Source organism: Triticum dicoccoides, chromosome 3B, assembly GCF_002162155.2.
Source record: "Triticum dicoccoides isolate Atlit2015 ecotype Zavitan chromosome 3B, WEW_v2.0, whole genome shotgun sequence".
NCBI lineage: Eukaryota > Viridiplantae > Streptophyta > Magnoliopsida > Poales > Poaceae > Triticum > Triticum dicoccoides.
Window position 1 is genome coordinate 23032869 of NC_041385.1, and position 12756 is coordinate 23045624.

The 12756-nt window shown below is 48.7% G+C and overlaps 2 pseudogenes; both read right to left on the reverse strand.

The window, feature by feature from the left end:
• Positions 1–3035: 3035 nt before the first annotated feature.
• On the reverse strand, positions 3036–3174 carry LOC119282973 (annotated as a pseudogene).
• A 747-nt stretch (positions 3175–3921) lies between these two features.
• LOC119279143 lies at positions 3922–4759 on the reverse strand (annotated as a pseudogene).
• Positions 4760–12756: the final 7997 nt, after the last annotated feature.

Sequence of the window (12756 nt, forward strand, 5' to 3'; positions counted from 1 at the left end):
CTGAAGAGCTCCCACTGTACTTCTGTACTTGAACGCTTGATCCTCATTCAGTTTATGTCCAGCATCGCGAGTGAGCTTCTCGTGAGTACACATCGGTGTTGAAACTGCTTTGCAATTCGCCATATCTGTACGCTGCAGCAAGTCCATGGCGTACTTTTTCTGGGTAAGAATGATTCCCCCGGAATTGGGAAGTACTTCAATACCGAGAAAGTAACGAAGAGGACCAAGGTCCTTGACTGGGAAGGTCGCAGAGAGCTTCTGAAGCAGCTTTGTCATGGCAGAACTGGATGAACTCACGATGACAATATCGTCCACATATACAAGCATATAAACGGTCACACCCCCATCAGCAAAGATGAACAAGGACGTGTCAGCAGCCGAGGGAGAAAAACCGAGTTGTTGAAGGCGCTCACTGAGACGAGCGTACCAAGCGCGAGGCGACTGTTTCAAACCATACAACGCTTTATGCAGTTTGCAGACATAGTCCGGCCTGGTTGAATCCTGAAAACCGGGTGGTTGTTGCATGTAGGCTTCGTCAGTGAGAATACCATGCAGAAAAGCGTTGCTTATATCAATCTGTCGGCAGTGCCAGCCGCGGGAGACAGCGAGGGACAGCACCAAACGCACAGTTGCTGGTTTTACAACCGGGGAGTAGTCAAGCCCATGTTGCTGAGTGAAACCCCGAGCGACTAGTCTTGCTTTGAACTTGTCCAGAGAGCCATCAGCCTTGTGCTTCACCTTGAAAATCCATTTGCACCCGATGATATTTTTGCCAGGAGGACGAGGCACGAGAGACCACGTCCGGTTCTGCTGCAGGGCAGCAAATTCAGACTCCATGGCCGGGCGCCAGTGCTCATTCGCGAGGGCATCGCGGTAGGAGCGCGGCTCGGCGTGGAAAGCGCGGCGGCGAGGATCGTAGCGGACCGTGCCATCGCTCGGGACGAGCGGCTTGATGATGTTGTGTCGAAGACGGGTCGTCATCGGGTGCCGTGCGTCCGCAGGCGCTGCGGCTGCAGGAGCGTCGGCTGCTGGAGGGGGCGACGCAGGCGGCGTCGGTGATGCAGCCGGCCCATGGGCCGAGGCGGGTGTGCTGTTAGGCGAGGACGAGTCGGCCCCAACCGGCGCGGGAGAAAAGTCAAGCCGGCCCATTGGAGAGACCGAGCTGCCCGCGCCCGGGGAAGCCGCTGGAGCGGGCGAGGGCGCATCTGCATGGGCGTGACGTGGCGTACATGGGGACGTTTCCTCCGGCGACGTCGAACGGGCGGAACCTGCAGAACCAGGAGACAAGCTGGATTCGGGATTAGCAAGCAAGGTCGTGTCATATCGCCGCATACGGTCATCCACTAAAGCTGGCTCGGTTAAGGAAAACAGAGAGGGAGGCGTGGATAACAGCGGGGACGTGGTGGATGACTGCGAAGATTGATCAAACGGAAATACAAGCTCGTCAAAAACAACATCCCGCGATATATAGATGCGTCCTGTGGACCGATCCAAACACTTGTACCCTTTATGCATGGAACTGTAGCCCAAGAATACGCACTGTATGGAACGAAATTCAAGCTTCCGGTTATTGTATGGCCTAAGGTTGGGCCAACAGGCACACCCAAACGCACGAAGAAATGTGTAGTCGGGTTGTTCATTGCGAAGGCAAGTGATCGGAGCAGAGTTCTGAAGAACTCGTGTGGGCATGCGATTTATAAGATAACATGCTGTAAGAAATGCCTCATCCCAAAAACGAACCGGAAGAGATGAATGAGCAAGCAAAGCGATACCCGTTTCAACAATATGGCGATGTTTGCGCTCGGCAATGCCATTTTGTTGGCTCGTGTGAGGGCAAGAGACCCGATGAGTGATCCCTTCCCTTTGAAAATATTTGTTGAGGCGACGATACTCGCCACCCCAGTCGGTTTGAACAGTTTTAATTTTAGTATTCAACATGCGCTCAACATGTTTTTGAAAGGTGTAGAAGGCTTGCTCAACATCAGATTTTCGCTTAAGGAGATAAATCCACGTAAAACGACTAAAGTCATCTAAGAAACTCACATAATATTTGAAACCACCCGCAGAACGAATTGCAGGGCCCCATACATCGGAATGAATAAGTTCAAGTGGTTCATGTGTAATATGAGTAGAATCTCGAAAAGGCAATTGATGAACTTTAGCTCGTTGACAAGCATCACAAATACTAGACTGAAGCGAGGGTGCACAAGCGAATTTATTTGATCTAAGGACTGACTCAACGACTTCTTTTGAAGGGTGACCTAATCTTCGATGCCATAGTTCCGGGAAGAGCTTGACAGCGGAGAGAACTCGAGGACTTCGGACGACGATGGATGATTTATTGAGGCTTGGCACCGGGTAAAGGCCATGGCGACTTCTACCGCGAAGAAGAACTGTCTTGGTTGCTCGGTCCTTAAGATAGAAATAATGAGGATGAAATTCAGCAAAAGAGTCATTATCAGAAACAAGTTTGTGCACGGATAGGAGATGCTTGTTAACATGTGGAACATGCAGTATGTTGCGAAGGTGAATTGGTTTGGATGAGCCAGAAAAAATGGAATGTCCGATATGGGAGATAGACATACCTGCCCCGTTTGCAGCATGCACCTTGTCCTTGCCGCCGTAGCGCTCGTGGATGCCGAGACGGTCGAGGTCGCTGGTCAGGTGGTCGGTCGCACCTGTGTCAGCGTACCAGTCCATGTCCACGGTGTACCCCGCGGAGCCGGTGTTGGTGTTGACGGAGTTGCCGGAGCGCTCGCGCTGCTCGTCGGGCTGGAATGCATGGTTGAAACGATTGCGGCAGTGAAGGGCGTCATGGCCAAACTTGCTGCACACCTGACACTTCAGGTTGGAGCGGCCGTTGCCGCGGCCACGCCCGCCGCGACCGCGCCCCTGTCCGCCGCCTTGTCCGCCATGTCCGCCGCCTTGACCGCCATGTCTGCCGCGTGCACCATTGCCGCCGCGATCATTGGCACGAGCAGCGGTGTTGGCGGAGGGATGGATTTCACCTGACGAATTTTGCTGCTCCAGGCGAAGTTCAGCACTAAGGAGATACGCATAGAAGCTGCTGAGACTTACTGGATCATCTCGCGCCGTGATCGACGCGATGAGTGGCTCGAACTCGGAGCCCAACCCAGCGAGCATGTAGCCGAGCACTTCATCGTCAGTGAGGGGCTTGCCAATGGACGCCATCGCATCAGCGAACCCCTTCATCTTGCGGTAGTAGTCAGAGGCAGAGAGGTCCTTCTTCTTCAGGTTGGAAAGTTGATACCTGAGCTGCATGATGCGGGCACGATTCTGCGAGGCGAACATGTCGTGCAGTGCAGTCCAAACAGCGGCGGAGGTCGTCAGCTGGGTCATCTGCCCGAGGATGTCCTCGGTCATGGAGCCGAGGAGGGCGATCATGACGAGCTGGTCCTGCTGGTACCAGCGAAGAAACTCCGGATTGGCCACATCAACAGCCGCATCACCGGTTCCTTCCTTGATGGTGTGCGGCGGGGCTGCGGCGGTGCCGGCAACATAGCCGAACAGGCCGTTTGCAGCGAGGGCGGGGACGGCTTGGGTCTTCCATAGCAGGAAGTTATCGCGCGTAAGGCGCAGAGTGATCAGGCTACCGAGCGAGGTGACCGAGATCGGAGCGGAAGTGGAGGAACCGGCGGACAGGGTGCCGGCGTTGAGGGTGGTGAGGGTGCCGGCGGTGCCGGAGAGGGAAGCAGCAGGGTTGGTGCCAGTCATGGTGGAGGAAGTGAGATTGGATCTTTCGCTCTGTATACCAAGTCAGAAAGATTGATTTGCCGTGATTATCCCCGTAGGGTTGGCCGTGTATTTATAATAGACAATGCGTGATCGCATCTGTAGATACAACAGAATACAGGATCCTAACAAGAGGATAAGTCTATACACGGATAAGTACTGATAAGTCTATACACGGATAAGTACTGAATTTGTTAGCTCTAACTAACACAGCAATATACGATTGTTAACAGTATGTACCTCATAATAAAATCACTTTGACAATGCACGTAAAGGGATCCGCGCCAATAGACGGAGCGGAGTCGGATACCAAACACACGCGCCTTTGCAAGGGTTCCTGCGGCATCCCCTTCACGAACAAACAACCTCTCCTCCCAACGTCCTCTCCTAGAAGAGAATACACGCAAGATATATGGAGATGGAGGCCATTCGGATGCCTCCTCTAAAGGGTCAAACTCACCTCCCGCCCAACGCAAATAAGGAATCTGAAACACCTGATAGTGGGATGACACCGTGGGATCAAAGGCCAGATAGTAATGATCGGAGAAAATACCACGGAGGATTCCCCCGGCTGTAGTATGACTGCGCGTGCATGAGGGCAGAGATTTCCAGCGGCGTGTGGCCGGGTTAACCACGTAGCCGTCGAGCAATAGGAGCCCATTGCAGTGATCCTGGATGTAGTAGTCGCCGTCCAAGCTCCACCCATCAGGATGAACTTTAATGGCTGTGGGTAGGAAATCGAGCTTGCCGCTGATTGCTGGCCGACCAAACGGCGACAAGGGCGGGAGAAGAACTCGGGCAAACAGAGCTCCTTGAAGGTGATGAAGAACCCGCTAAGCGGGAGATCTGTACGCAGGAGGTTCTCACCATCGATGATGGCTCGCCACGCCTTGCAGACGCAGCGTGACACTGCTAGCCAGCGCGGTGCCTCCACGCGACGCAGCACGTCGGCGAGCACGGCCTCCGGCAGGAGCGCCGCCAGGTCGCCGTGGTCCGCCTGCTCCATCTGGCTCTATGTTCGATCGCTTTCGTTGGGAGGCGAACACATCGTGCACACTAGGTATATATCAGCATTGACCAGGGATTCCAATCGTAGAAGGAAACCTAGATGGACACGAACACAACAAGGCCCGCCGTAAAACATCACCTGATATACGTACGTGTCCACTCTTTTTTAAACACTATACGTACGTGTCCTCGACACTTCTTTTTTACTACTAAGAGTTACACGTATTTCTTTGCGTAGTAAGTAAAAAAAGTATATGAAGTTCCATTTTGAGTTGCCAAACATTGAGTAAAGTTCCGAAACAACATTTACAACTAAGAAGAAATATCTACAAATAGAACCACTAAAAAAAGAAACATATACAAATTAGAAGAATCTTCCAGAATTCTAGCCTTTTGACAGGGGTGCGGTTTATCACTTGGCTGCAAGCATCGGTCATAAACATTAATGGCTCTCACTTGAAAATAGAAGAATTTGGGGATGAAAAAACCCACCACGTCCAAGCTCCTCCTCCCACTGCCCCCAATGGCCTGGTGGTGACCGCCTCTCCGGCAATGGCCCGCCGCCCTCCCGCCGCACCCTCCGGAGCCAAACGAGCTCGAAAGCCTACGGCAGCGGCGGCGGCGCCACGAAGAAGAAGATGAGGAAGGCCAAAGTGGCGCCTCGTGCAGCTACTCTGGTGCCCCCCCCCCCTACTGCCACTGCTTCGGCGCAGGAGGCGACCGCAGCCGGCAACAAGCATCACGACAGCCAAGTGCTCGGTGAAATGCCTACAAGATAAAAACAAAAACATCGCATGTTGTTGGTATCCAATAGTGATTGTTGGTGGCCGGTAGTGATTGCTGGTAGTGTTTGCTTTGTTTATTGTAGTGCGGAGATGAACACGGTCGAATTCCTTGCCTTCTTGGAGATCTCGGCAGCTGTTGGACTTGATGAGCTCAACTACGACTCGTTTTGGGAGGCCACCCAAGACATGGAGCAAGAGGTGACCGGGGAAGAGGTGGAGGCCGAGGAGGTGGTGGTCGAGGATGATGAATCTTTATGTTACGACGGTTATGCTATGCATGTTCCAATTTGAATGTTTTTAAGATATGTATTGTGTAGTGTTTGAAGTTCGTGCGGCTATGATACAAAATCTACACAATTTTAGTTTTACTCCACTAACATTACTCCGCCGGATACTCCACTAACTTTTAGGGGATCAGTTAGAAATGCCCTAAGAGCAGCGGGACACGGTAAAACATCACATGGCATGTATGTAAGAGCATGTCTCCTATACCATTGGCTTTCTCCACTTTCTCCATCTACAACATCTATCCATTAGCACATACATAGATCCAGCTATTTACCAAGCAGCAGTAGAAGGGAACCAAACATATGCACCATTCATCCATCCAGCAAGCTAGTAGCAAAAAAAAATCAACATATGCACCATTGAGCCATCCATCTTGCAAGCTACTACCATTGACAGTAGCAAAAAAAAGTAGGGTTATGCACCATTCATCCAGCCAGCAAGCTACTAGCAAAAAAACATCAGCATATGCACCATTCACTATCCAACAAGCCTACTACCAATTCCTGCAAAAAAAAACAAGCCTACTACCAATGACAGTAGCAAAAAAATGCACCATTCATCAATCCATGCTAGCAAGCTACTAGAAAGTAGCAAAAAAACATAAGCATCATTCATCCATCCATCTAGCAAATCTTTGGCAGCATTCATCCATCTATCCATTAACAACACATGCATGTACCATTTATCCATCCATTATACAGAGAAGAATAGAGAGACATAGAGATGAGGAGGTCCAGAAACTCACTAGCGAGTTGCGGGGACGGATGGGACAGCCTCAGGCGACACCGTCCGGTGGCGAGGGCGGGGTGAGGGCGGCAAGGCGGGGCCAGAGTTGCAGGCTGAGGTCACCCAAAGTTCACACCACAACGGGGTTGGTGGACCGGACTAAAGCAGTGATAGTTATACATCTTGATCATAAACCACCATGATTCCCAGAGACTCGCACACGACTCTTCACAGTATCTTCTTTGACTCATATTCGAGACGAATTATCCAGGCAATTTCCAGTTGAACAATTTCAGAGCCCATTGGCAGTGACGGAGCTTCAGCAGGGCCACCGAGGATAAAACTATTGTTGTCTTAACAAAAGCCTTCGAGATTTTTTACGGTGCATCATACTATCAAATTTAAGGTGTAGTATTAAGCAGATCCAATGGTTAATATGGTTCAACGCTGAATTTAGATTGTGGGCAGCTTGGTAATTTCATATTAGGCTGCCCCACGACCTCGCCTCCTCCTATTTCACGGTCGTCACTAGCCCCCACTGCATCTCTTCGGCTCTCCTCCCGCCCTGCCGCCAAGCTCGTGTTCATCGAGTTCGATGTTCAGGTCTACCATCTACACACATGCAGCCGTTGCATCCACTCACGATTCAGCAGGAGGAGATTAGCACTAGTAGAAAAGGGGGCAAAGGTCCAGGCCGGTTCAGTCCAGAACCGGGGCCCATGGTGGCATTGGACCCGGTTCGTGAGCCCCGGGGGCCGGCCGGGCCACGTGGGCCATTGGTCCCGGTTCGTCTGGACCTTTTGATTCCGGTTGGTGGGACGAACCGGGACCAATGGGCCTCGCTCCTGGCCGACCACCATTGGTCCCGGTTGGTGGCTTGAACCGGGACCAAAGGCTGCCCTTTAGTCCCGGTTCATGCCACCAACCGGGACGAATTAGGTGCCTATATATACCCCCTCGCTTAAGAGCAGAGCAAACTGCTCTCTGTTTTTTCTGGCCGCCGAGGGGGAGAGGGCTTGGTGGTGCTCTAGCTCACCTCCTATGCACACAAGGTGTTCGATGGAATGCCCGAGCCACACTACTTAAGCATTCTCCTCTCCAAGCTCGACCTCCAAGCTCCATTTTCCTCAATATTTGTCTAGGTTTAGCGGTCCGTCAACCCCGTCCCCGTCTTCACCGCCGTCGATCACTCGCGCCGATCTCATCGCCGGCACCACCGTGGTGAGCCTCTTGTTCTTATCTTCTTTCTGAAAGGAAACATATTCTTACTTGTATGTTTAGATAGATACTTGTATTATTTCCTTACTTTTATTATTGCATCTTTTATAGTGTGATGGTTTTGGTATCCGCCCCCGTCGGCCCTTGTCCTGTCTATGATTCGGATGTGGTATATATTATCTTTTCATAACTATTGGTTAATTTATTGTTTATGACAATTATGCCGACCAACGCGACATAGATTTTACTTATCTAGGAGGTTGTTGAACCGGAAATTCCAACTGACCCTATTGTCGAGAGGTTAAATATAGTTGAAGAAGAAAACAATTTCTTGAAGGAAAAAATAAGAAAAATTGAGGAGGAGAAGATGATATTGGAGTTGCATGTTGCAGATGTCGTCGATGATCACAAGATCAAGATGGATGCAATGCACTTGAAGATTAGAAAGATTAGAAAATATGCCATTCATACCGAGGCTTGGTATCATTATGCCGTTGGATCAGTTGTTACCTTGGTTGCGATTATGATCATATTTGTTTTTTCATTGAAATGTTTTACATAGTTTCAATGTATGGTTTAATTAATTTAGATGCTCTGCAGAGCTTTATGTTGTTAGATGAGAACTATGTATGTACTTTGGTTTTAATGTGATGACGAACTTTTATTAATTTGGTCACTTAATTATCTATTCATGATGTTCTGTAATGATTTTTGACACACTTAATTATATATAATGCACGTAGATGAACCGGCAATGGATGTACGGTGACAGACACACCTCCGAGTACATTAAGGGCGTGCATGATTTTCTCGAAGTGGCTGAGGCAAACAAGCAGAATGGTTTTATGTGTTGTCCATGCCCTATATGTGGGAATACGAAGTCTTACTCTGACCGGAAAATCCTTCACACCCACCTGCTTTACAAGGGTTTCATGTCACACTATAATGTTTGGACGAGGCACGTAGAAATAGGAGTTATGATGGAAGACAGCGAAGAAGAAGAGTACGATGACAACTATGTGCCCCCTAAATACGGTGATGCTACTGAACATCAAGAGGAACCAGATGATGTGCACGATGATGCTGCAACGGGCGAAGCTGCTGAAGATCAAGAGGAACCAGACGATGTGCCCGATGATGATGATCTCCGCCGGGTCATTGTCGATGCAAGGACGCAATGCGAAAGTCAAAAGGAGAAGCTGAAGTTCGATCGCATGTTAGAGGATCACAAAAAAGGGTTGTACCCCAATTGCGAAGATGGCAACACAAAGCTCGGTACCGTACTGGAATTGCTGCAGTGGAAGGCAGAGAATGCTGTGCCTGACAAAGGATTTGAGAAGCTACTGAAAATATTGAAGAAGAAGCTTCCAAAGGATAACGAATTGCCCGACAGTACATACGCAACAAAGAAGGTCGTATGCCCTCTAGGATTGGAGGTGCAGAAGATACATGCATGCCCTAATGACTGCATCCTCTACCACGGTGCGTACAAGGATCTGAACGCATGCCCGGTATGCGGTGCATTACGGTATAAGATCAGACGAGATGACCCTGGTGATGTTGACGGCGAGCCCCCCAGGAAGAGGGTTCCTGCGAAGGTGATGTGGTATGCTCCTATAATACCACGGTTGAAACGTCTGTTCAAAAACGGAGAGCATGCCAAGTTGATGCGATGGCACAGTGAGGACCGTAAGAAAGACGAGAAGCTGAGAGCACCCGCTGACGGGTCGCAGTGGCGAAAAATCGGGAGAAAGTACTGGAATGAGTTTGCAAGTGACCCAAGGAACATATGATTTGCTTTAAGCGCGGATGGCATTGATCCTTTCAGGAAGTAGAGCAGCAATCACAGCACCTGGCCCGTGACTCTATGTATGTATAACCTTCCTCCTTGGATGTGCATGAAGCGGAAGTTCATTATGATGCCAGTTCTCATCCAAGGCCCTAAGCAACCCGGCAACGACATTGACATGTACCTAAGGCCATTAGTTGAAGAACTTTCACAGCTGTGGAATGGAAACGGTGTACGTACGTGGGATGAGCACAAACAGGAGGAATTTGACCTAAAGGCGTTGCTGTTCGTGACCATCAATGATTGGCCCGCTCTTAGTAACCTTTCAGGACAGACAAACAAGGGATACCACGCATGCACACACTGTTTACTTGACACCGATAGTATATACCTGGGATGTTGCAGGAAGAATGTGTACCTGGGCCATCGTCGATTTCTTCTGACCAACCATCAATGTCGAAAGAAAGGCAAGCATTTCAAAGGCGAGGCAGATCACCAGAAGAAGTCCGCCATGCGTACCGGTGATCACGTACTTGCTATGGTCAATGATTTACATGTAATCTTTGGAAAGGGTCCCAACGCACTAGCTGTTCCGAATGATGCTGAGGGACACGCACCCATGTGGAAGAAGAAATCTATATTTTGGGACCTACCCTACTGGAAATACCTAGAGGTCCGCTCTTCAATCGACGTGATGCACGTGACGAAGAACCTTTGCGTGAACCTGCTAGGCTTCTTGGGCGTGTATGAAAAGACAAAAGATACACCTGAGGCACGGGAGGACCTGCAACGTTTGCACGAAAAAGACGGCATGCCTCCCAAGCAGTATGAAGGTCCTGCCAGCTACGCTCTTACGAAAGAAGAGAAAGAAATCTTCTTTGAATGCCTGCTCAGTATGAAGGTCCCGACTGGCTTCTCGTCGAATATAAAGGGAATAATAAATATGCCAGAGAAAAAGTTCCAGAACCTAAAGTCTCATGACTTCCACGTGATTATGACGCAACTGCTTCCGGTTGCATTGAGGGGGCTTCTACCGGAAAACATCCGATTAGCCATTGTGAAGCTATGTGCATTCCTCAATGCAATCTCTCAAAAGGTGATCGATCCAGAAATCGTGCCAAGGCTAAGGAGTGATGTGGCACAATGTCTTGTCAGTTTCGAGTTGGTGTTCCCACCATCCTTCTTCAATATCATGACGCACGTCCTAGTTCGTCTAGTCGACGAGATTGTCATTCTGGGGCCCGTATTTCTACACAATACGTTCCCCTTTGAGAGGTTCATGGGAGTCCTAAAGAAATATGTCCGTAACCGCGCTAGGCCAGAAGGGAGCATCTCCATGGGCCATCAAACAGAGGATGTCATCGGGTTTTGTGTTGACTTCATTCCTGGCCTTAAAAAGATAGGTCTCCCTAAATCACGGTATGAGGGGAGACTGACTAGAAAAGGCACGCTTGGAAGGGACTCAATAATATGCAGGGACGGATATTCTTTGTCTCAAGCACACTACACAGTTCTACAGAACTCTTCCTTGGTGATCCCGTATGTCAATGAACACAAGAACAGTTTGCGCTCCAAACACCCGGAGCAGTGCGACGACTGGATTACATGTGAACACATCAGGACTTTCAGCAGTTGGTTGGAAACACGTCTTAGAGGTCACAACACTGTTTGTGATGAGCTGTACTTGTTGTCCAGGGGACCATCTTCGACTGTTACGATTTGGAAAGGATACGAGATAAATGGAAATACATTTTACACGATTGACCAAGATCAAAAAAGCACCAACCAAAACAGCGGTGTCCGCTTTGATGCAACAACCGAGAGGGGAAAGGACACATATTATGGTTACATAGTGGACATATGGGAACTTGACTACTGACATGATTTTAAGGTCCCTTTGGTTAAGTGCAAATGGGTCAATCCGTCAGGAGGCGGGGTACAGGTAGACCCACAGTACGGAATGACAACAGTGGATCTGAAAAATCTTGGGTACACTGACGAACCGTTCGTCCTAGCCAATGATGTGGCACATGTTATCTGTGTGAAGGACATGTCTACCAGACCGAGAAAAAGAAAAGATAAGGAAGCGAATACATCATACGATGAGCCAAAGCGCCACATAGTTCTTTCAGGAAAAAGGGACATCGTGGGAGTGGAGGGCAAGACAGACATGTCTGAAGATTATGAAAAGTATCATGAAATTCCTCCCTTCAAAGTCAAGGCTGACCCAAGCATCCTGATAAACGATAAATATTATCCATGGTTACGGCGCAATAAGCAAATGACACAAACGAAGAAAAAGTGAAGACTTTCTCCCGCAACTATTATGATGATACCATGCCAACTTTGTAACAGACGAGTATGATACCATTGTCCGTTTTGTACATGCACATGCTATGTGGGTGAAATTATGATACCATGCCAACTTTCAACTTTTTCAGAGTTCATTTTAAATGCTTTAATGTCTTATGGTTTGGCCCTCGTAATACCATTAATCCCGGTTCGCTCCTTGTCAACTATGTTCTCACCAAAAACACTCTCAAGAGGGCAGCCACGTGGGCCATTGGTCCCGGTTCGTCTGGACCTTTTGGTCCCAGTTCCACGCACGAACCGGGACCAATGCGCCTCGCCCCTGGCCCATGACCATTAGTCCCGGTTTGTGCCACAAACCGGGACTAAAGGGTTGGTCCTCGTTGCGCTCATAGTTTAGTCCCACCTCGCCAACCGAAGGGCGCTCACACCGGTTTATAAGCTCGTCCCTCTCTGCCTTGTTGAGCTCCTCTCAAAGTGAAAATAAATGCCCCTATACAGGGAATTTGACCTAAACTCATAGTGAATTTCTCTGAAATTCATAGAAATTTATTATGAATTTAGGTTGAATTTTCTCTATAGGCGCATCTATGTTCATTTTTTAGTAAAGTTAATCACAAACTTGTGATTCACACAAATTTCAAAGAATTCAAATTTTAACTATTCAAATATGAAAACTAATGGCACTAACAGAAAGTTTATAATTTTTCTAAAAACTAATGGCACTACCAGAAAGTTTATAATATTGCTGACCTAAAAGCAAAAAGAATTAAAAAATAAAGCAAAAAACAAAAGAAAATAAATAATGCAGAAAACAAAACAAAAAAACTGGAAACAAAATAAAAATAGCAACAATAAGTATTTATTTAAGTAGAAACC